General features: G+C 37.4%; 1 protein-coding gene and 1 long non-coding RNA gene across 3 annotated transcripts in view; one reads left to right on the top strand and one right to left on the bottom strand.

The window, feature by feature from the left end:
- The window catches only part of LOC138715134 (microtubule-associated protein futsch-like), a 256,913-nt gene extending 245,414 nt beyond the window's left edge, over positions 1–11,499 (bottom strand). For both annotated transcript variants that reach the window (XM_069847673.1, XM_069847674.1), the window contains exon 1: positions 11,263–11,499. The gene's annotated coding sequence lies outside the window, so the exon portion shown is untranslated. The remainder of the gene's footprint in view (positions 1–11,262) is intronic.
- Positions 1–24,281, top strand: part of LOC138715135 (uncharacterized) — a 307,964-nt gene that overhangs the window by 255,779 nt on the left and 27,904 nt on the right. The gene's annotated exons all lie outside the window — the stretch shown is intronic.

Here is a 24,281-nt window from a genome sequence, read left to right as displayed (position 1 = left end):
AGCTTCTGTCATTCAATCTGCTCTCCAAAAAGCTGAAAGTTAGAATTTATAAAACAGTTATATTACCGATTGTTGTGTATGGTTGTGAAACTTTGACTCTCACTTTGAGAAAAGAACATAGGTTAAGTGTGTTTGAGAATAAGGTGCTTTGGGGCTAAGAGAGATGAAGGTACAGGAGAATGGAGAAAGTTACACAATGCAGAACTGCACGCATTGTATTCTTCACCTGACAAAATTAGGAATATTAAATTTCAGGTGTTTAAGATGGGCAAGGCATGTAGAACGTATGGGTGAATCCAGAAATGCATATAGAGTGTTTGGAACAGGAGGGAAAAAGATCTTTGGGAAGGCCGAGACGTAGACGGGAGGAAAATATTAATATGGATTTGAGAGAGGTGGGATATGATGGTAGAGATTGGATTAATCTTGCTCAGGATGGGAACCGATGGCGAGCTTATGTGAGGGCGGCAATGAACCACCGGGTTCTCCAAGAGCCATTTCTAAGTAAGTAAGTAAGCTCATTATTTTGGTCTTTTTACCTGATATTTACATAGTGGATTTCCTGTGGCATGGGAAAGCACGACAACGATCACCTAGTCTTTCGACTAAGAAATAACAATTGAAGGGTTCAGAGCTATAGTGGGCCAAGTGCCATTTATTAAAAACGGAGAAAGCAAGGGTTAACGTTAAGTGAATAACATAATTTAATGAAAATTGACATATCATTTAGTTTTAATGTGTATACTTTATATTACTTGCTATATGTTTCCATTGAGTTATGGTAAAAAGTTCATTTTAACCCATGTTTTCTACGGTTTTAGTAAATGGCGCTTGGCCCACTATGGTTCTGAACCCTTCAATTAAAATATTACGATATTATTATACATAAGATAGCAATAGAACTTCTGCCGAAGTGTGACGTTATTTATTTGTTCATTCAGTGGGATGAAATATTGTCGTCGGGTAATGAGACTTTACTATACTGTCATCAGCACACCGACAAAACTAAACGAAAGAAGGAGGAATGGTAAAGCTATTCACTTGCTGCCGAACTATTTACATTGGGGACAGTACAATACAACAACCCCCCCTCCTGCACAGGTAGTTGACTACATTACCCCCCAGACATACCAAGTGGACGAGCAAACATACACCCTCCCGCACCACCGCGTGCGTAGAAGAGGAATGCCCACTCCTAGAATGTCTACAGACACACCAACCGAATACACGCAGTTTCAAACATTATTAATACATAAAACGAGCCCAAATGAAGAAGGTTCCTAAAAAGGTGACCTCGGAGAGCCTTCCACTATGTGCGTAAAACCAGAGTGTACAAACAGGTACAGACTATGGGAAAGAAAACAGAGACGAGATTCCACCACCCGATGTCTTTATGTAGTCTACCCTTACACTCAGTGGGGGGAATCATTCCCAAATAATCAGCCTTGGAGCACTGCGTTACTTCTTTTACCTTTGTAGTCTATGTAGAGCATGGTGCAAAATTTATGTTTCTTTTGATACTGAATCCATACCTAACTTGTTAACCGAAGCTTACTAAGCTACAGCTGTGAAGACATTGGAGTGGTATGGCATAGACATAAATAAAAACGAAGGACATTATGTTGACAACAGAAAAATATAACTTATATTTTCTGAAAGTGATTCTAATTCATGATTTTGGCCTCCAAAGAATTATGTCTGAGCCTTTAATTGAGTGATATAATTGCAAACACATTTCCTAGAAATTATTTTAAAGAAATATATTATCTCCATAAATACAAAATTTTGAAATTTGTGTACTTTCATTAAAGTGAATTCTGAAATAGTTCAAATGCGATCATTTTTAAACCCCTGTTCGCATATATATTAGATTGGCCATTCCCATGTTATTAAATGGCAGCATATAAAAGAGAACAACCGCTAGGATCTCCAATGTCGAAAATGAATTTTTTGGTAACGACTGCTAGATGAAAGTACTGCTCTAAGCTATTACTCCATGCAATTCCATCAGTTATAACGTGACTTCTTTTGCAGTGACTAGATGACAGCATAGTGAAAATGATAAAAGTTGTAGCCTTGAAAGTGCATTATGCTGGTCAATCTGGAGCTTAAACGTAATGTAATCCGTGGCGCAACAGCCCATAAAGAACCAGGGCCGACCAACCAGATGACTGTTGGCCTCACATCCACAGTCTCAGTAGAGGTGAACGATCATGAAACCAGCGCGAAGGTATGGTGTGGTTAGCACAATAATCTCCCCTCCCCCCCAACAGTTATAGCTAATTTTCGTAACCGGATTTCGTTGTCTATTGTAGCTCCCCAAATTCATCACGAAGGTGGGTGGGTAGTCGTCCTATATTATATGGCCGAAATTTCATGAGAAAATCCCTTCCGCAGAGAACTTGAACACAGTTGATAAACAAAAGTAAATTTAGTTACAACATGGCCTCTAAACTTTTTCACTTCCGGACCAGGAGGAAAAAGAAATTAAAAATAAATTACGAAGCATTATTTGACAGTTGCCGAAACTGACCACATAGCCTGACATTTGAAGACTGGACATAAAAAAGACTGTAAGTGTCAAAGAGACAAACCGTAGAAAACAGAGCTTTCTTGTGCGACTAGTAATGTAATATACGTTTTGCACATCCATGGGAGAAGCTAGGGCTTAAATAAAATTAAATTAAATTTATCATTTTTCTTAGTGGATTAAGCCAGGGACATAAACTCTTTTTTTTTTTTTTGGAAAAAAACTATTTTTAAATGATATTAGTACTTACGACCTTTTTTAACGTCCAGTCTTCATTTGTGAAAAATTGTGTTGATGTGAAATAAATAGGGGCACTTAAAAAGAAAGGGTAATGGAGAAATACATTCAGAGTGACAGATTCAGAAATAATTTAGAATAGTTACACCGTATTTACTCAAAGTATTTCTAGATTCTTTCCTCCACTACTTCTGAACAAGATCCCGCATGACAGAAATAAGTAATTCGCCTGAACTTATGCGAAACGGGAGTAAAACTTATATTTCACTCTGTGGTGGACGTTGACGGCGATGAGAAGGTGTTTATGATGTGTCGGTGGAGAAGTTACGTGGATTATCTGACTGGAATGTAATCGCACAGGCAATAACTCATATTGTGTCTTCCACGGTTGCCTTCTTCTCACGAGATTATGTATTCTGGCGTCGGACTCTGGACGCTCTGGCATGACAGACAGCTTTCATAACGCGGATCAGGTCTCGATGGCGGTACAGCAACTACAATTTAGCAAACATTTTTCAACATTTCATATGTTACCTGCGTCTTAAGTAGTTTAAAACCTGGACTTCCAGGGTTGGCAACCTCATAACTCAGCTTAATTGGTTTGCGGTTTTCTAACAAACCCTTAATTTGTGAGGAAAAGCAACTTACATGACGTCTCTTAGCGGCTACAAAGGGTACTTGGATGCGATATGGCGATAAAGAAGTAACACCAGAAGAGGAATGGCATTTTTGAACAAACTCCGCCCCTGGTATTTTGTACGTAACCCATCATATAGCCTCCTGAGTCCTGATAGTATAGTATACTATACCATTCTTCATACATGATTATGATATAAGATGTATGTGCAGAGACCCGAAGTATAGTATAATATAATATACCCGCATTTGTGCCCTAACTATAACCTGCAGAATTTTTTCAGCATTTTTCTTCATATCAGTGACTTTTTTCCCTTTGAAATTATTTAAGTCGGCTTCATATGGAGCTATACCTGAAAACCAGATTTATAAAATACATGTCACTGTTCGTTAATAGTAAATCACAAATTTAAGTCACACGGCATGGTGTGCACTCAATGCTGGGTTTCTGACGTCTTGTCAACCCACTTGAGGTATGTGAATATAAAGGGAATAACTGAGCCAAGATCTGGTAGAGCTACTGGATAGCTCAGTTTGTAGAGCATTGGCGCGCTCAGCCAAAGATCCCGGATTCGATACCCGTTCCCGGGACAATTTTTCCCTTGAAATTATTCAGGATTCATCTTGTTTTTATATCTGAGTTTGGAATATTAGTCTGACAGCGGCTTTATTTTGTGGTTTTATACTTTTGAGTGCATAAATTTGTTATTGTCTTTTCTGCACTACAGAAGTTCTTCAAACATAGCGAGATGATAATAAGATAATAACGCAGCAATAGTTCAGTATAATGAAGTACTTGGGAGAAACCCGCTTCTTTGTTATAAATCTAAGAAGTTCTGCCAGGCTCAAACCGATTACTTTCCTTAGCAATGAAAAGTTGAGTCAAGAGAAATAGTAACAGTTCGCAGAATATATTGATTCATTAGTCGTAATGTTAAAATAAAGAACACATTGCTTCTATGTTTTGAAGTACTTTTTCAGCGGTATGTGCAGGACTTCATTATGCAAGCCCACTAGGTGATAGGACAATTAGGCAAATGAGAAGTGACATAAGATTCTTGAAACTGTTCGATGATGTACTAAAATTATGCAAATTTTGATGGTATTAATTAATTAAAGAACTATTACCAAAGAGTGACGTCACGATGACCTCCAGTGATACCGACCTTGTTTACTGCTGAATAACCGCGGATACGTGCCTCGAACTTAACACCCGACCGGTGAGAAAGTTGCAGGTCGACCCCGGCTCGGATTGATTACGCATTGCCAAATTCGTCAGATGAAGTAACAAAGGCAAAAAAATATATTTCATTCCCATTGATCATCACTTTTTTCACTTCTTTGTCCAAATTAGGTACTACTTCATTGAATGTAAGATTCTGGCCTCGAAGATTTCAATTAGAAATAAAGTCCACCGCTGTGAAGTAAGGGTTAGCATGCCTGATCGTGAAACTAGCGGGCCCGGGTTCAAATCCTGGTTGGAACAAGTTACCTGGTTGATTTTTTTGCGGGATTTTCCCTCAACCCAATAAGAGAAAATGCTGGGTAACTTTCGGCATTGGATCCTGGACTCATTTCGCTGACATTATCCCCTTCATCTCATTCAGACGCTATATAACCATAGCAGTTGAAAAAGCGTCTTAAAATAACCGATTTTTAAAAAATACAATTAAAATATCCAACACCATAAGATCTACAACATCGATTTTTCATTGCGGAGACCAGGATTCGAATCCTCTCTTTTAAAAAGTGTTAGAAGCACTGTTCAATCCGTATGGCTACAATGTGCAAGACAACATGTTAATTGAACTGAATGTACTTGAAATGCTATTATATTAGCAAATTACGGCATATTATACAGGCGGCAAGTTTGGACACAGAATTTTTGAAAGTTAATTTCATAAACGCACCATACTGCCTGTGGTTTCATACGAACTGTTGGTTAATTAAGCGCTCGCCGGCAAATAATTTCTTTTATTAAAACAACTCTCTTGCTGAATTAACCCCCGTATCAACCGCCTCCAGCTCTCCGTGTCGTCACATGGCAGAGGGAGAGAGCGAGATCAGGGACAAAACCGTCCGTATCTCTGAATCGACAGGAGCGGGGAGCAGCCGCTATGAAATTCTCCCAATGGGGGAAATGAAACGTTAATATTTATTGATTTTCACAAACGGGGATAACAGAGGGTTTAATGTCTGCACATACGTGAGCAGTGAACAATCAAAGCGTACCGCCGCGCCGGCTGGAGCGAAGTAACATACAGTATTTCTAATACCGAGTTAATTATCAGACCGTCAGGTTGTTTTTTATGTTATGAGATTTGAGACGTCCAGCGAGGTAGGGTTGAAGTTTAACTCTTGGAATTTTCAATTGTGTTCAGTTTCTCGTTTTCAGCGTTTCGCAGCTACTTGCCTGTTTCGTATTCAATGAAATGTTGCTCGTCGTTCGTCTAATCTGTTTTCTTTCAGGTCAAATGTAATAGTTATTTGTCGCATTGTAACAGGCTAAATCGCAGTTTGGAAAAATATTTATAGGTGTTTACAGAATATACAGTAGAGCATCGATTATCCGAATACCGATCAACCGAAACATCGGTTAACCGAAAGCTTCCCAGTCAGCAAATTTTACTTTAAAGGCCATTTTGAACTTGTCAAACTAGGCCCACCACCAGCTGTACATTTCTCTATATGATACTAAGCAAGTAGAAACCGGAAGAACGCTCTAAACCTCATAAGTTGGAAATTTGCTACAAATCACGCCGAAATTAGTCACTGAAGGAAAATACTGTAGCCTATTAAGTTTCGTAAGTTAATCCAGTGGAGCATAAAAGTTGTTAATTTAACAAGTTTTAATTATTATTAGTAAGATTTGCGTTTCATCCATTACGTAAACCATGACCAACGTTCTTTAACTCACTGATTTAAACACAATTACTCTTTCCTTCATTTTTTAAATTATTTTCTTGGGCAGCCTTTTCTAAGGCGGTGTTTCTTAAGTCCTGGCTTACATATCAATGAAACATAATTTTATAGGTAAAGCTCGTCAGAGAGTGTATTGCTTAAGAGAATTAACGTAACTTCTGCGCTGTGTTGGAAAAGGGGAAAGAACGCATGCCTTGTCTTCCTACAATGAGTTCATTTCAGCGAAATCATCTAGTTCTGATGATTCATCTTTAAGATATACATCAATATCCGCTTCCCCAGAGGCGCTCTTCCACTTCGGGGTTCCGCTTGCATTCCATAATCATCAAACTGAATCGCTGCAAAGATTTTTATTTTCAAAACAACACGAAATTGATGCAGTAACATATTTCAAAATATTCTTTACGTATGTCGCCACAATTTGGTTTATGTTTACAAGACTTCTACAATGGAATAGTCATCCTCGGTGGTCGGTTAACATGCTAGGCATTGAATCATAGGTTCACGGGTTTAACCCGATTTTAATGAGAATAAAATCCCTTAGCACGGCTGCATGGCTTCCTTCGGGAAAGAAGTAAATTTGTGGGTCCTGTGTCAGATGTGTGTACTCAGCACAAAATTTGTCGGCCATAGACAGCTCACGTTGAATTTGGACTCTGAATAACCTCTGCAGATAAAAGCGTCGTTAAATTAAACACTGTTTACTACTATTACTACAACTACAGCAGAACAGCACAAGGCCAATGGTTTCATCGACGTTCAACACTTTATCTTATATTTGTTTATTTCTACAACTTAGAGTCAGCTTAGGTAGCGCAGTTGGTATAGTGCTGGCCTTCTGTGGTCGAGGTTGCGGGTACGATCCCGGCCTAGGCCGATGGCATTTAGTGTACTTAAATGCGACAGGCTCATATCAGTAGATTTACTGGCATGTAAAAGAACTGCGAGACAAAATTCCGGCACACCGGCGACCCTGATATAACTTCGGCAGTTGCGAGCGTCGGTAAATAAAACATAATTTAATTCAACTCTACAACTCAGAATAAAATGAACCAGAATGTAATAGGCTTACATCAAATATTTTATGTTAGTGATGTTAGAAAAGGCTGTAAGTACCGTAGTGCATTACGAAAGAGAAATATTCAAAATCGTAAAATACGTATTCATTCATTCATTCATTCATAGTGTTCTACCCAAGGGCAGGACTTTCACTGCAAACCCAGCATTCTCCAGTCTTTCCTATTTTCTGCCTTCCTCTTTGTCTCCGCATATGATCCATATATCTTAATGTCGTTTATCATCTGATATCTTCTTCTGCCCCGAACTCTTTTCCCGTTCACCATTCCTTCCAGTGCATCCTTCAGTAGGCAATTTCTTCTCAACCAGTGACTCAGCTAATTCCTTTTCCTCTTTCTGACGTATAACGAACTTAAAAGTTAATTCATATATTAATATTGCCTTTACATCTGTATTTTATAATCATTATCGTGTTCTGAAACCTATTTCTTGTAATAAAATAATAATAATAATAATAATAATAATAATAATAATAATAATAATAATAATAATAATAATAATAATAATTTAACACAACGATACGATGATGTTACAATGGTGGATTGAGATGGAATGAGCAGAAAATATTCAATGAACACTTGCCTCTATGTGTTGTATTTATGTTGACAATTAACAATGTCTAATTAAATAAATATAAACACATGTGATGTCTAAAATGCTGTGATTACAACAGAAGTGAACTGAACTAGCCAGTAACGAAAGCTTCTTTAAAAAGCACAGTATTTGTTTTGAACAAGACTGAAAACTAAAGCACAAAAGACTCGTGAAACATATTAGACCATTCTGTTATCGCGAGATACAGCAACGAAAAACTTTTAATGGCTAATGCTTCAAGGGATTGATATAAAGCCACATACTTCATGTCTGTCTCTCTAGAAGATTTAGTGTGCCTCGTATATCTAAACCATTTTAAGCGATTGTTTTAATTAGTTCGTGCTATTTATTAGACATAGGGGTTTAACAATGCTTTTATTACTGCTAGTGATATAGGGGTACGCTATTTACACCTGGTACATCTGGTGAAACTGTGAGATATGGCGCTAACGAGGCCGAAGTGGATGTTAAATCTATAATGCTAAATTAGTTCGAGGACGAATTTCGTATTCACACACGCCCATATACAAATAAAATATAATATGGTAATGAGTTATTTCACTTAGTTTATTGAACTCTTGCATAGGAAGGACGTTAGGTGACGAAATTATGGTTCCATATTTTGTGTACCTACTTGCAGAAAAACGATTTTCGTACTCTGGTTGCAAGAGTGAGAACTCTACACGTGCCTCTTGTAATAATTCGTTTCTCATAACATTGCAGTAAGATTTCATCATGTTCAAAATATAATTTTCACATTAGTTTTAATGAACTCTGATTAATTTCTTGTTTGGATATTGATCGACTATGATGTACCGTATTTTACAAGTTTCAGATTTTATTTCCGATTTACATTTTTTTTCATGTTTATTCCATAGCATTATGAGGAGCATATTCGGTAAGGTTGGGATACAATAATCGATATTAAGCTTTTATAATTTGAGATTTTTCGTTCTTAGCTGTTCTTGTTCATTTAGTGCATTTCCATACTGTAATTTGAAACGGTGATTCATTTTTCGATGGCCAACAGTAAACACTTAGGCCTACAAAAGAAAAAAAAAAGAGAATTTGGTACTTTTACGTTATATCAACCGTGTGTTGAAATGTAATTTTTCCCGTCGTTTCAGAACTCCTTGCTGATTCCTGGAACACAGCACAGTTTGCGAACTTTCAAGGTCACGAATGATATTCTGGAGATAGAACCAGTGAGTTGTTCGAAAACGTTAGTGTTCGTATTTCAACGCAAATCACAAATCAAGACAGCTTCATTTTCGCAAACCATTATGTTATTTAGCGGATGTTGAACAACATTAGAACTAATGAGATCCATTCGAGAAATAAGTAATTGTAACCTAGCGTTTCTATGAGACCTCAGACTCTCGCAATTATTGGGATGTGAGAAAGTTTTGCTTCTTGTTTTGATTTAATTTCTAAAACATTTCAGAACTGTTTACAGGTTCCACTTACAGGTGTTGAAAAATGGGATCCTGAAGGTGTAGTCCGGAACTTCGGATATATTAAATCTCAACACATGGTTGCAGTATTCAGAATCTCAATCACATTTCCTTTTTATTCATATTGAATGGTGCGTATAAGAGTTTCCGCCTTGCCGTCTGGTGTGTGTTCTGATTGTGTAATTTTATTTCTTACTTTACCGGCGGCGAGGGATTATATTTCTAGTGGAAAGGAAATAAACTTTGCCTACGTTAAAAAAAATACGCGCCAGACTTCGTCTCACGTCTTAATGACGGTGGAGTAGAAAACAAAGTGGAGCGATTTTATGTTTCCATTATGAGATCCTGAGGTTACGATCGTCTGCGAGTTGTATGAACTTGACACTTTCTCAAACCGGAGCGGTCTGACTCGGTCAAGGACTGTGGGACCGCCACACAGCTCCGTGAATCATTTCTGTGGCAGTTAAGAGTTGCCGCTGCCCTCACGGTTGACAAGGGACAAAAGAAAAATCAGCTTGAGAGGAATTCATTGTTTTTCAAGTTCAAGAGAGAAGGTTAAGTTACACAATACAGTAGTAGCATCCTAGTTTACACTCTCTCTTCCTGTATATGCAACTTCAACCGGCTTCTCTCGAGCGCCAAATACGAAATGCGCTGGCGAACGCCTTTCTACCGAACCGATTTACGAACATTATCGTTCGAAAAGTGATATTTAATTCCGAAATTTAAATTTAGTATTTAAGCAAGAAATACTGGAGGTAAAACTTATATTTAAATTCGAAACACGATAAGCAATCTGCTGTATTTTCAGATCACGCAACTTAAGAAACCTTAATATTCACTACAGTTTACGCTAGCACCCAGCGTCGAATTCTACCCAGTTTATGATCGCAGTGTTTATCTTAGACGTGTCTTCATCGTCCAATTTACGTCTAAAATAAAATATAAAAAATATTTTCCGAGAAAACATTTACACCTTAGTTGGATATTCTGAAGAGTTTTTAAAATTGTGGATAACCTATAGTCTTCTGAAGCAGCGAAGTCATCATATTTAGCTTCAGTTTGCACTATTCGAAAAGTGCGCTACTTTGTGCCTGTTGCTTTCTATCGTTACGTATTTTGATGAACATCTAAAAATTGCAATGTATGTAATTTCCACCCACACCCTATAAATCTTAAGTACTATTATAGATTAATAATTATAACATACAATATCGTGATTTTCATACGTCTCTGAAGGTAGAATTCAGGATAGTGTTCTAACTTAATTTATAAATATACTATTTTATGTTGAAGTTCAAACACTAGAGTTTTAAGTGGGTATGAATACGGGGGGAACAGAGACTCCTTTGAGAGAAGAGTAATACATGAAATTTCGCACTTAACTGAATTGGATATAGGATTGCCGATATAGTCTTCTGATGTATTCAAGTCACCATATCGTACTATTCTCCTTGAACATTTCGAGTTGACTATATTTTCGAAAAGTGCGTTACTTTGTACCTCTCGCTTTTAATCGTTAGGTATTTTGCTGAACATTGTAAAACTTTTAATTGGTAAATTCCACCCGTACTCTATACATATTAAGTATTATTATATATTAATAATTATAACATATAATATTGCGATTTTTATACGTCTCTGAAGATAGAATTTTGTAACTTAACTTTCAAATGTGCCATTTTACGTTGAAGTTCAAATACCATACAGAGTTTTAAGTGAGGTTTGAATACGGGGGAACGGAGACTCCCTTGAGAGAAGAGAGATCCGTGAAATCTCGCACTTAAGAACTGAATAATATGTGGTACTCACCAAGTGTCAAAGAAAGCCTCGGAGATCGGGCGACAGGAGCGAAGGGGCGGACGCTACCTCTCACCGCGTGTGTCCGTACCGAACTGTGAGCAGAGCGTCGTCGTGGAGAGTCGCGCGAGTGAGTGAGTAGTAACCAATCCAAAGTGTCAGCTTGTCTATCTGTCTGTCTGTCTCAAACTGAAAAATCCGGCAAGGCGACCCAAACCAATACACTGACAGACCAGAAATGAACTCCTGTGAGCCCGTGCGCCTCAACTTTAAATACTATGGGGAGGGGGGAGAGGGTACCGTGCCTTGCGCTTGTCTTCAGCAATTGCATCCTATGCGCGCGTTGGTGAGGGGAGCCGGCTGTGATTGGACCGAGAGCTGCCCCGCGGCCTGGAGAAGAAATCGCCAGGAATGTTGGGAGCGAGTTGAGAGACCTGCCGAGGACGGCCGTCGAGGAGCCGGCGACGCTCTCACGGGTGCATCTTGCTTGCCCTTCCTGTTCTCACCTCTCATATGTTCTTTTGTTATACAATGGCTGCCGGCCAGTTCCTCCAGTACACAAAAGGGGCTCGTTTTCTGTTTATATCTTCGGAAAACTTCGCATTTTAAATTTATCACTTGTGTTTTGTATATGTAGATTACAATCTATTTAATTTCTGTAGCTTTAACAGAACTCACGTCGCTGTATGTCCTTGTCACAGTTACTGATAAGGATAAAATGAACAGCTGCAGTGAGCCACGGTAATGTGTACTTAAGCCGTCTGACTAGAAATTTGTCCACAATAACATACTATTTTTTTTATTCCATTTGCGTTGTATTTGTGGTCCAGGGAGAATACTCATCTTTTACTTACTGACTTATATAGGGTGCGGCAGAGGGATATGACTGTTTTATAGCCCTGTTATGGGACACGCAGAACGAATTAAAAGGAAACACACATACTGGAAGTAATCTAGTACAATGCAATTTATTAATGTCTGATTACTTTTTAAAAACTACATCTCCTAAGTAGCCTCCACGGCAACGAATATTCCTGCAATCTGCTGTGAAACTGCTACATAACTCGCCCAACAAAACAGGTTCGATGGCACTAATTTCTTTCCTTATGTTTTGTTTCAGCTGGATGATGGTGCGAGGCTTGTTGCGATACACCCTACTTTTGAGATAACCCCATAGGAAGTAATCAGCTGCAGTCAGGTCAGGAGATCTTGGCGGCCAGGCAATGTCTCCAAATCGTGAAATTATTCTTCCTTGGAAACATGTTTCGCAGACAGTTCATTGAACCATGAGTAGTGTGCGCTGATTACTTCCTATGGGGTTATCTCAAAAGCAGGGTGTATCGCAACAAGCCTCGCACCATAATCCATCCGAAACAAAACATAAGGAACGAAATTAGTGCCATCGAACCTGTTTTGTTGGGACGAGTTAAATTTAAATTATGGTTTATTTAACGACTCTTGCAACTGCAGAGATTATATCAGCGTCGCCAGTGTGCCGAAATTTTGTCCCGCAGGAGTTCTTTTACATGCCAGTAAATATACTGACATGAGACTGTCGCATTTAAACACACTTAAATGTCATCGATCTTGGCCGGGATCGAACCCGCAACCTCGAGCATAGAAGGCCAGCGCTATACCAACTGCGCTACCGAGGGCGACTATGCAGAACTTTCATAGTAGATTGCAGAAATGTATTTTTGACGTGGAGACTAGATTACTTCCAGTAGGACATGTGTTTTCTTTTAATTCGTCCTGAATGTCCCACAACAGGGCTATGAAACCCGTCATATCCTACTGCCGCACCCTGTAGTACTACCGTAACTTGGAATGGAATGGAATAGGAATTACTGAAGGGGAACACTATGGGCAAACACTGTGATCTGTTACGATCTATTGCTCTAACTCACAAGCTAGCATATTTCCAAACCACACTGGTTGACTACACTAAGGTTCGTTGCGTACCCAGGTTTTGGACAGGCAACCCCCCTTGTCCCTAGGCCAGTTCCCTCCGTGCGTTGCCAGCCGGCGACAGGGAAATGATGACGAAATGGAGAAATATTGACAGAATGATGTAGATGCCTGATATGGGGAACAGCGGGAGAACTGCGACCTTGTCCACCACAAGTATGACTATTGACTTTTTTCAATTAGGCCCCTAAAAATCGCAAACCTGACCGAGACTCGATCCCAGGCCGCCTGCGTAACAGGCTGGAGGTCTTATCATTCAGCCACCGCAGGGGTTACTACCGTAACTTACTGTAGGATAGCAGGATAAAACAAAATAAAATGGAAAATGAAACAGTAGCTTCTGAGATGATTAGTTCCAGTTGCAGTTCCAGGGTGCGACAGACCGTATATGACAAGTCAAGACATTGGGAAATAATTACAGAATTATCTGTTTATAGTAAAATAATAATATACGAAAACAGATGAATTTAACTGTAGAAGTTGATGAGATGAGACATACACATATAAAAGAGTGAGTTGAGCAGGTTGTCCCTAAATACTTCACTTTTCCTGCCATTTCTTATACCATTCTCACAATAGTCCTCGGTGTAGGCTATTTTATTATCATGCTAGCCTTTACTACATCTGATTTTCTTAGGTTCAAATCCGACCGAGCGTAATGGATTTTAAAGGGAGATAAAAATTGAAGGGTTCAGAGCCATAGTGGGCCAAGCGCCATTTATTAAAAACGGAGAAAGCAAGGGTTAAATTTAAGTGGATACTATAGTTCAATGAATATTGACATATCATTTAGTTTGAATGTGTATACTTTATATTACTTGCTATACGTTTCCATTGAATTATGGTGATAACTTCATTTTAACCCCTGTTTTCTACGGTTTTAGTAAATGGCGCTTGGCCCACTATGGTTCTGAACCCTTCAATTCTGATTATGGCTTTCTATGGGAGTGAAGTAAAGGTGGGAGGTCTGTGTCTCAGATGTAATGAGAGTCACCATCATTATCATGAGCAGCACAGTGGATTAAAGATCCGTTCCGATCACACAAGTTTATCATCATTTCATCTTCTTTTCGGGCGTCCGACGTCTGTAAGTAAGAGCTTGTTTCGTCAGATGTCTAGGATCCAGTCTTAAAACATAATTTCTTCAATTTTTTCTGTTTATATCTACCTTTAAATCAGATATTCCCAATTAAGTTATAATTGTGAGGTTAACGATTTCACCTTGTCGAGTATAGCCTGCAATTGACCTTAGAAATTTCATTCCGGCTTTCTCAATAGGCCTAATTATTTTCCTTCTATCTGATCTCTGCCATGCTCTGTTTTCAGATTCGTAGATCAGCATAGGTACTGCCATAGCTTTAGAGTATTTAAGTTACAGTATGTATTATTTAATAATAATAATAATAATAATAATAATAATAATAATAATAATAATAATAATAATAATAATAATAATAATAATGATGATGATAATAATAATAATAATAATAATAATAATAATAATAATAAAAATAATAAGAATAATATCATCGTCACCATCATCAAGCAATCAGGGGTAAGTCCTCATGATCTTGTTCTGATCTTATAATAATGCATCAGTTTATAAGTCTTTGACTGGTTGACCGTGACTTCTTCTCCCACAGGGTGGTATTTCAGAATTAAATGTGGTAATCTGCGTCTGTCCATTCGATGAATATTTTGAGTCCACTAAACGGAAATTTTGAATTCTGTCCAAAAGTGGGATGACTTTGAATCCTGATGAAATTTCTTGGTGTATTTTATAGTCTTGTCATGTAGCCTATATTTTGTAGCTTTTCTTAAAAATTTCATCTCTGCTGCCCTTATCATGGATTTATTTTGTTTTCTTATTGTCCGAATCTCACATCCATATGAAAGTGTAGCTATAGTCAAAGTGTTGTGTATTTTCATTATGGTATATTTCTGAATTGTAACTGGCTGCGGACTAGACGGTTCTGGATTCAATCCCGGGTAGTGACGGAATTTTTCTCACGACGTTCACTCAGCCTCCTATCAAACTGATTAGATGGTCTTTTCTGGGGATAAAAGCGGTCTAAGCGAGGTGCTAACCACAGCACCTCATTTTAGTGCCGGCGTCAAAAAGACATGGACCTATACCTTTCAATACGTATGTAGGGATACCTTAACCTTTATGTTTCTGAATTTGGGAAGGCCATAACATTTTGTTGATAATATTTATTTATTTATTTACTTATTTATTTACTTACCTATTTACTTACTTATTTACTTATTTATTTATTTATTCGAATGACAGGTACATAGATAACTTATCTTTGACCTAAACACAACCTCAAGATTAAACCAATATAACTTGATACAACTTAAGATTAAATCTAGTGAAGTAACTAAACAAAAATCTTGAAGAACTAAAAACTAACTGATAGGCATGAGGCTTCTCGCTTCCCAGTATCTGGCTCATTCTGTCAGTGATTTTATAGCTGGGTAGCATTGGAGATGATCCCTATTCATCGCTTCTTGAAGGTCGCAAAGGATGCAGGTTGGATTTTGATAAATACCGAAGCATTGGAAATGCTGCGCCAAGCAGTCATGTCCAGTTGCAAGGCGGAAATGCGCGACTGCCAATCTTCTTGGTCTGTTAGGTATTGATAGAAGGTCCCTTCTCCAGTGTTTGTCATATGTTTTTTCTGCAACCTCGTGGGAGTGGATGTTGTGGGCAACTTCTTTGATGTACAATTTTATTGTCTGGAAGGGTGTTGGTTTAGGAGACGTTTCTAAAATTTTAGCACCTTTTTTTGCCAAGGCATCGGCCTGCTTATTGCCAAATAAGTTGCAGTACCCGGACCTACTGTAGTACCACGATTTTGTGTTTTGCTTGTAATAGTTGTAAGGCATTTTGACAGTCTTGGATTGATGAAGACTCGGGATCTGAGGAACCTACAGATTCTATGGCTGCTTTGGAGTCTCACAGGATGACAACATTCTTGAATTTAATTTGGTGACATATCAATTGAGTTAAGGCTACCCTGATAGCTTCAATTTCACCGTCATAAGCTGACATATGGGTGCCTGCTGCTGTATAGAAAGCAAAGATATCGTTGTTATTTTGTATGTGTATAACATTTCCCGAACGCACGGAGGGGGCTGGTCTAGCGACGAAAGGAGTTGCCTGCTCGAAACCTGGATACGAAGCGAACTTTAGTGTAGTCAGCGTGTGTGGGTTGGGAATGCGCCTAGCTTGAGAGTTAGTGCAGTAGTTTTTTTAGGTCGCAATGCTGGATTGTAGTGTCCCCTACCGAAAGTCAGTTCAATGCAATATATATATGTATATGATTATATTCCTTACATTGTGGTTGTTCTGTGTTTTCGTAAGCAGTGACCATCTCGCTGTCGCCAATTTCATCGTTGTCAAATAGCATAGCCTAGTTGTTGATAAAGAACTACAAAATCTGAATAACTGGAATAATAAATTATTTCAATATTCTGCTGTTCAACTACTATAGAGCTCTCCTAGGATTACAGTTTATGTGGTAAGTAATTTTATTGTGTTTTCCATAGGAATTCCAACAACTATGATTGCATTACATTCTTCAGTAACGTAATTCTCTCGTTTCCTAGTAACGAGCAGAGTGAGTGTGCTTGAAAGCACGGAGCTGAAGATGAGAGTAAGATCTGCAAAGAGAACACCGTACTGGCGAAAGTTGCATAATAATGCGTTCTATTTGCACTTCACGCAGACCACAGCAAGTCAAAGTCTAAACCGTTGCATTGGGCAGAGTATGCAGCACTTGTGGAAAGTCGTAACAAGTAAAAGATCTTACGTTGCAACCGCAGTTAAAAGTCAGTCAGCAGACAGTTTCTTACCAAAGAACTCGAAGTTCAATTCTGGCCAAACTCTTTGAGATTTTAAATGAAAACGACTGTAATAGGAGATATAAAAGCACAATTCAGATTTTCCTATTACTGTATTTTAATTCCACAATTGCTTCATTCGTACAAACATACCATGTCACCCTCATCGCATAACCTCATCAGTACAACATAAAAAATCGTCGTTAAATTATAAAATGTATGCACTCTCTGGAGGAGATTATAATATTTTGTTGAACTAGTGCTCGTTGTGAAGTAACTTTGTCTTCAAATTTGTCTCACAAACTTTTCGATCCGTTCAGGCAACAATCCTGTGAAGGTAATACTGTCTGAAATCTATGAATTCATTTCAATATTGTGTCGCAACAAAATATGTTTAAAATAAACGCATGACCTCCCACATCTCCCAACTTCGTTATTACTGACTTAGCCTATCTGTTCTTATTGCATTAAGATAGGTGTTGTAAGATAGTTTTCTAAAGATTTGTACACATTAAATAAATATGAAGAACTTATTAAATATTCTTTCTGGTAAAGGATTTCTAAAATTCGGTGTAAGAATTGCTTACTTGTCATCAAGTGCACTGTCAGATATCAGCTGTCACTTCGAAAAAGAATTCTCATTTTTTTTATTCCAGACCAAAATCACAGTCTGCAACCAGCGAGATTAACAGGCATTCGATCATTATTATTATTATTATTATTATTATTATTATTATTACTTACTTACTTACTTACAAATGGCTTTTAAGGAACCCGAAGGTTCATTGCCGCCCTTACATAAGCCCGCCATCGGTCCCTATTCTGTGCAAGATTAATCCAGTCTCTATTATCATATCCCACCTCCCTCAAATCCATTTTAATAGTATCCTCCCATCTACGTCTCGGCCTCCCTAAAGGTCTTTTTCCCTTCGGTCTCCCAACTAACGCTCTATATGCATTTCTGGATTCACCCATACGTGCTACATGCCCTGCCCATCTCAACCGTCTGGATTTAATGTTCCTAATTATGTCAGGTGAAGAATACAATGCGTGAAGTTCTGCGTTGTGTAACTTTCTCCATTCTCCTGTAACTTCATCCCTCTTAGCCCCAAATATTTTCCTAAGCACCTTATTCTCAAACACCCTTAACCTATGTTCCTCTCTCAGAGTGAGAGTCCAAGTTTCACAACCATATAGAAGAACCGGTAATATAACTGTTTTATAAATTCTAACTTTCAGATTTTTTGACAGCAGACTGGACGATAAAAGCTTCTCAACCGAATAATAACACGCATTTCCCATATTTATTCTGTGTTTAATTTCCTCCCGAGTGTCATTTATATTTGTTACTGTTGCTCCAAGATATTTGAATTTTTCCACCTCTTCGAAGGATAAATCTCCAATTTTTATATTTCCATTTCGTACAATATTCTGGTCACGAGACATAATCATATACTTTGTCTTTTCGGGATTTACTTCCAAATCGATCACTTTACTTGCTTCAAGTAAAATTTCCGTGTTTTCCCTAATCGTTTGTGTATTTTGTCCTAACATATTCACGTCATCCGCAAAGACAAGACGCTGATGTAACCCGTTCAATTCCAAACCCTGCCTGTTATCCTGAACTTTCCTAATGGCATATTCTAGAGCGAAATTAAAAAGTAAAGATGATAGTGCATCTCCCTGCTTTAGCCCGCAGTGAATTGGAAAAGCATCAGATAGAAACTGACCTATACGGACTCTGCTCTATGTTTCACTGAGACACATTTTAATTAATCGAATTAGTTTCTTGGGAATACCAAATTCAATAAGAATATCATATAATACTTCTCTCTTAACCGAGTCATATGCCTTTTTGAAATCTATGAATAACTGATGTACTGTACCCTTATACTCCCATTTTTTCTCCATTATCTGTCGAATACAAAAGATCTGATCAATAGTCGATCTATTACGCCTAAAACCACACTGATGATTCCCAATAATTTCATCTACGTACGGAGTTAATCTTCTCAAAAAAATATTGGACAAAATTTTGTATGACGTCAACAAAAGTGATATTCCTCCAAAGTTACCACAGTTGGTTTTGTCCCCCTTTTTAAAAATAGGTACAATTATGGGCTCCTTCCATTGTTCTGGTACAATTTCCTTTTCCCAAATAGCAAGTACAAGTTTATAAATTTCGCTATATAATGCACTTCCACCCTCTTGTATTAATTCTGCTGGAATTTGATCGATACCTGGAGACTTGTACTTTTTCAGATTTTCTATCGCAATTTCGACTTCTGAAAGCGTGGGTTTGGGTATAAATGGCTCAGCAGTTTGTATTTCAATTTCGTCCCGATCATTTCTATTTGGCCTGTGTGCATTTAGTAGTTGCGCAAAATAGTTTTTCCATCTGTTTAGGATTGATGGAGAGTCTGCAAGCAAGTCACCATTCTCAACCTTGATCAAGTTTACCCTTGGCTGATATCCGTTCTTAAATTCCTTTATACCCTTATATAAATCTCGAATGTTTTTATTCTTACTATTTGTTTCTACCTCATTCAGTTTTTCCTTCAAGTAACCTCTCTTTTTATTCCTAAGTGTACGACTTGCTTCCCGTCTTTCATTGAAATAATTATCTCTCTTCTCATCAACTGGATCCTGTAAGAATTTCAATTTTGCCTGTTTCCTTCTTTCTGCTACCATGCAACAATCTTCATCAAACCACGGTTTCTTTTTCTTAGTTTCATAATAACCTATGCTCTGCTCAGCTGCAATTTTGATACTATCTCTGATATTTTCCCACACGCTATTAACACCTAATTCTTTCTCAACTTCGTCGGAACTTTCTAAAGTGGCAAACCTATTCGAAATTTCTACCTGATAATTTTGCTTAGCTTCCTCGTCCTTTAATTTCAAAATATTGAATTTAGTAATATTAACTTGTTGCTCTACTCGCTTGGCTACTGATAATCTTTCTCTTAAGTCTCCAATTACCAAATAATGGTCAGAATTACAGTCTGCACCCTTGAAAGTTCGAATATCTACTATACTAGTATGTCTCCGTTTATCTATCAAGATGTGATCTATTTGGTTGTGTGTCAATCCATCTGGAGAAGTCCAAGTATATTTATGTATATCCTGATGGGGGAATGTTGTACTTTTGACCATTAAATTTTTCGATGTGGCAAAGTTGACTAATCTAATTCCATTGTCAGTACTAGTTGCGTGTAGGCTCTCTTTTCCAATAGTTGGTCTAAAAATATCCTCCTGTCCTACTTTAGCGTTGAAATCCCCCAATAAAATTTTCATGTGATATCTAGGTAACTGATCAAAAGTATGTTCCAATTCCTCATAGAAGCTATCCTTTATATGGTCGTCTTTCTCTTCTGTAGGGGCGTGAGTATTTATAACTATGATGTCGCACCATCTACCCTTAAGTACTAAATATGATAACCTGTCACTGATAAATTCGACCTTTTTTACTGCTGATTTTATTCTTTTATGAACAAAGAATCCTGTTCCTAATTGGTGATTATTGTTTCCTTCCCCATAATACAACAAGTAATCTCCTATTTGTGATATGCCATTCCCATCTAACCTAACCTCTTGTACTCCCACGAAGTCTATTCTATATCTAGCTAGTTCTTTTGCTACTAATGTTACCACTCCTGTTCTATAAAGACTAGTTACGTTCCAAGTGCCAAATCTCAAAACCTTATTCCTTTGCTGTGGTCGTGCCAGAGAATCAGTCCTATTCCGAGGCTTATTGTAGGGATTCGTAACAAGCTGTTTTTTACGGTGATGGGTTGTTAGCCCTTCGCCCAACCCCCAAGCTGGAGGACCACCCCTAATCGGTTGTCCACGACTGCTTATTCAATATATTCGCACCTACCCTCCATATCTGGAGGCCGTCTCCTCTATCCGCAACCTGAGGACGCGCCATGCCGTGGTGATAGGGACCCACAATACATGGATTATTATTATTATTATTATTATTATTATTATTGTTATTATTATTATTTACTTATATTTAATGTGCTGTACAACAGCCAGTGGCCAATTAATAATAATAATAATAATAATAATAATAATAATAATAATAATAATAATCATTTATTTTGTTTTGGTTTTACAGATGACATATAAAATTAGTACACCCAAAGGAGCAAAAGTGTTTGCTCGGGTGTAGTTCAGTAAATAAATAATAAACATCTACGTACAATCTCCGTAAAACATTTTTCTGTTACAGGCCACAGAGACTCATGGGATGGCGGGAGATTAGGGCTTCCGTCTTCGCAGAGAACCGGCATTATTAGCGTCAGGGAGTCAGCCCTACATGTGTTGCCATCTTTACCTGTAAAGAAAACTTCCTGGTATTCCTTTATGTTAGAGGACGAGTCTTCCTTTGATAAGATCCATGCCCCCATCGGCAATCGAAATCTACGACCTTCGGCTTAGTAGCGTAGCGTCTTAACCCCTGTGCAACCACGTTCTTCAGTATAGTCTTGGGCTTAGTGTTCAAATTACTCGTAGAGGAAGTTAGAAATTGTACATCATCACTGTTAGTCCAAAACCTCGTTCCTCCAGAAAATATTTTTCAAAAATATTAATGGAGCATAAGCAGGTGCTTTCACAAAATATGCAACTACCAAAAACTCGCATCTACCATTTATCAGTTCTTGTGTTAACAGAATAAAACACCAAAAACTCGTATAGGCCTATCTACACATTAACTATACAAGATTTTGTATTAACTGGTATGATATCATTCCTATGTACCGGGTTTTGTATTTTGTCATTTGCTGAAAATGTATCGTTTATCCTTCTATAGGCTAAGCGTTCATAAATCATTGAGGATCGATATTTTGCAAGCGTAAAGGGGGACGGTACACTATTGGCCTGCAAAAATTTAATGAAATTAATTTTTTTATATCTTAGCTAGTATAAAAGCAAATTGAACAAAACTTTTCAGAATATTAAAATAGCGAATAATTGCCTGTAAAAATAGTATCAAATTTGTATATTTTTTACAACCGTAAAGCATTTACACAATAAAATATATAGTTAATTAAATATCTGCATGATTCTTTTACTGGAATGTTTTAAAGGCCTACATCAACAACATAGTCTAGGATGTTTTACCTGTTCCTTCAATAATTTTTTCTTTCTTAGTCATCACCTTCAATATTAATTTTTTTTTTCTAATTTTTGATTAAGGAAAATATATTTCCTGAAGGAATAGATAAAAGCTCCTAGACTATGTTGGTGTAGGTCTTTAGAATATTTCTGTAAAAGAATCATGCAGATATTTAATTAATTGTATATTTTATTATGTAGGCCCTAAATGCTTTATGGTTGTAAATTTAATAAATATTATTTTTTACAGATAAGCTATTTTAATATTCTGCATAGTGTTTTTAAAGTGTAATGTATGTTTATTGAACATGAAAACTTTTGTTCATTTAGCTTTCATAGTAGCTGAACTACAGAAAAATGAATTTCAATGAATTTTTGCAGGCCAGCGGTGTACCTCCCCCCTTGAGCCCGTAACCTCTATTTCAGCGGTCGCCGGATTTACGAGGTTTTGGAATAACAGCGACGATATAATACAAGGAATCGGAAGGTGAAGAAAGACCCAAAAAATCGTAGGAAGAGGAAATATTTATTTTACATCACCAGGTCATAATCTAAAGAGAAAATGTATAGAAGACAGCCTGCAAGTTGTATGAGCTAACGCAGATCGAACATTGCGGCGATAAATCAGAGTGAATACCTTAGTTTATTGGGATCATTACGTATTCCATTAATCCGCGTGCGACGGGCACTGATCCCACAAGAAATAGCGATTGCTATGCTGCTGCATTCACTTAGTGAGTTCCTCTTTCCTGTCTGCTTTCGAGGTGGCTTTGTTATGGATCGAAGTGAAGCATAGAAGAATAACTGATTCAATTTACAAATAGTAGTCACATTTTCCATTTTACATTTTAGTTGGGAAACTATTACAATGGTGGTTGTGGCTATGTTACTAATTTCAACGTACTATACGTCTTGCACCACGTACGGGTACCTGTTCCAGGGTCCGTAGTGAAACAAAAGTGGCAGAATTTCAAATGCTTACTGTAGCAATACTATAAGCCACAGTCGAATGCTAATGTTATTAGTAATTAGGTCATGAACGTATGTAATTTGTGTGACCACGACATCGAGAACAGCTACAGAGCTGTACTACCACTAATTTGATTTGTAATCGCGAGTTATTCAATATTACAGGTTCTACCAAAAGTTTGAGGACACCCGTTCGAAATAAATGTTTCACTCCTGTCTTATACTTATGTGAAATCATCTGATGTTTATAAAGGTACCAAATACCTGTGAGAAATGAATTTTTTTTTACTGCAAACTCAATTTCTCTATCTTTCGAACTGTGGATTATAGAACAATTTTTCTATTAAGAAAACTTGCTGCAAAATTATATTTTTATAGGAAAAAAATTAATTACTCCAGAATGGATATATTTAGAACAATGAATTTTGAGACAAGGATATTATCTCAAGTCATTCTTCCACATCCAAATAATCTGCCACTTCACGTTCACACTCCTGAATTTCGATCCATTTTCACATTTTTTTCAAGGAACAAATCTAATCTTTCTACACTTGTAGCGAACGCCACAACTGCTAACTAAAATGGAGAGATGACCACTATTAACAACTTCCAATGTTATGACGACATAGACCTAAATGGCAGTGGCGGTTCCGAGCCAATTTGCTGTGAATTTCAAACTCAAGAGAATTTAAGAAAATTACAATTTTTCCAAAAGAAAATAAAGAAAAAAATCTGGATTTTAATGCATGAACGAGGTGTCACAATTTGTTTAAGCATAAAATTAATATTTGCACAAGAAGCCCTTCAGATATTTCTAACTCTGTCTCAAAATTCATTGATCTAAGGACATTCACTCTGGAGTAATTAATTTTTCTTCTACAAAAATATACAGTAATTTTTCAATAAGTTTTCATAGCAGAAAAATTGTTGTATAATACGCAGTTTGAAAGATAGATTGGATTTGCAATAAAAAACTTCATTTTTTTTCACAGGCATTAGGTCCCTATATAAACATCCGGGGTTTCATATGTGTATATAATGACAGAAGTAAAACATTACTTTCGAAGGGGTGTCCTTAAATCTTTGGTAGAAGCTGTAAAGTGATTGTAGACACGTATGGT

The sequence above is a fragment of the Periplaneta americana genome, chromosome 15 (genome assembly GCF_040183065.1).
Source record: "Periplaneta americana isolate PAMFEO1 chromosome 15, P.americana_PAMFEO1_priV1, whole genome shotgun sequence".
NCBI classification, from domain to species: Eukaryota; Metazoa; Arthropoda; class Insecta; order Blattodea; family Blattidae; genus Periplaneta; species Periplaneta americana.
Note: the sequence above shows the minus strand (reverse complement) of the source record. Positions and strands in the feature narration are given on the sequence as shown.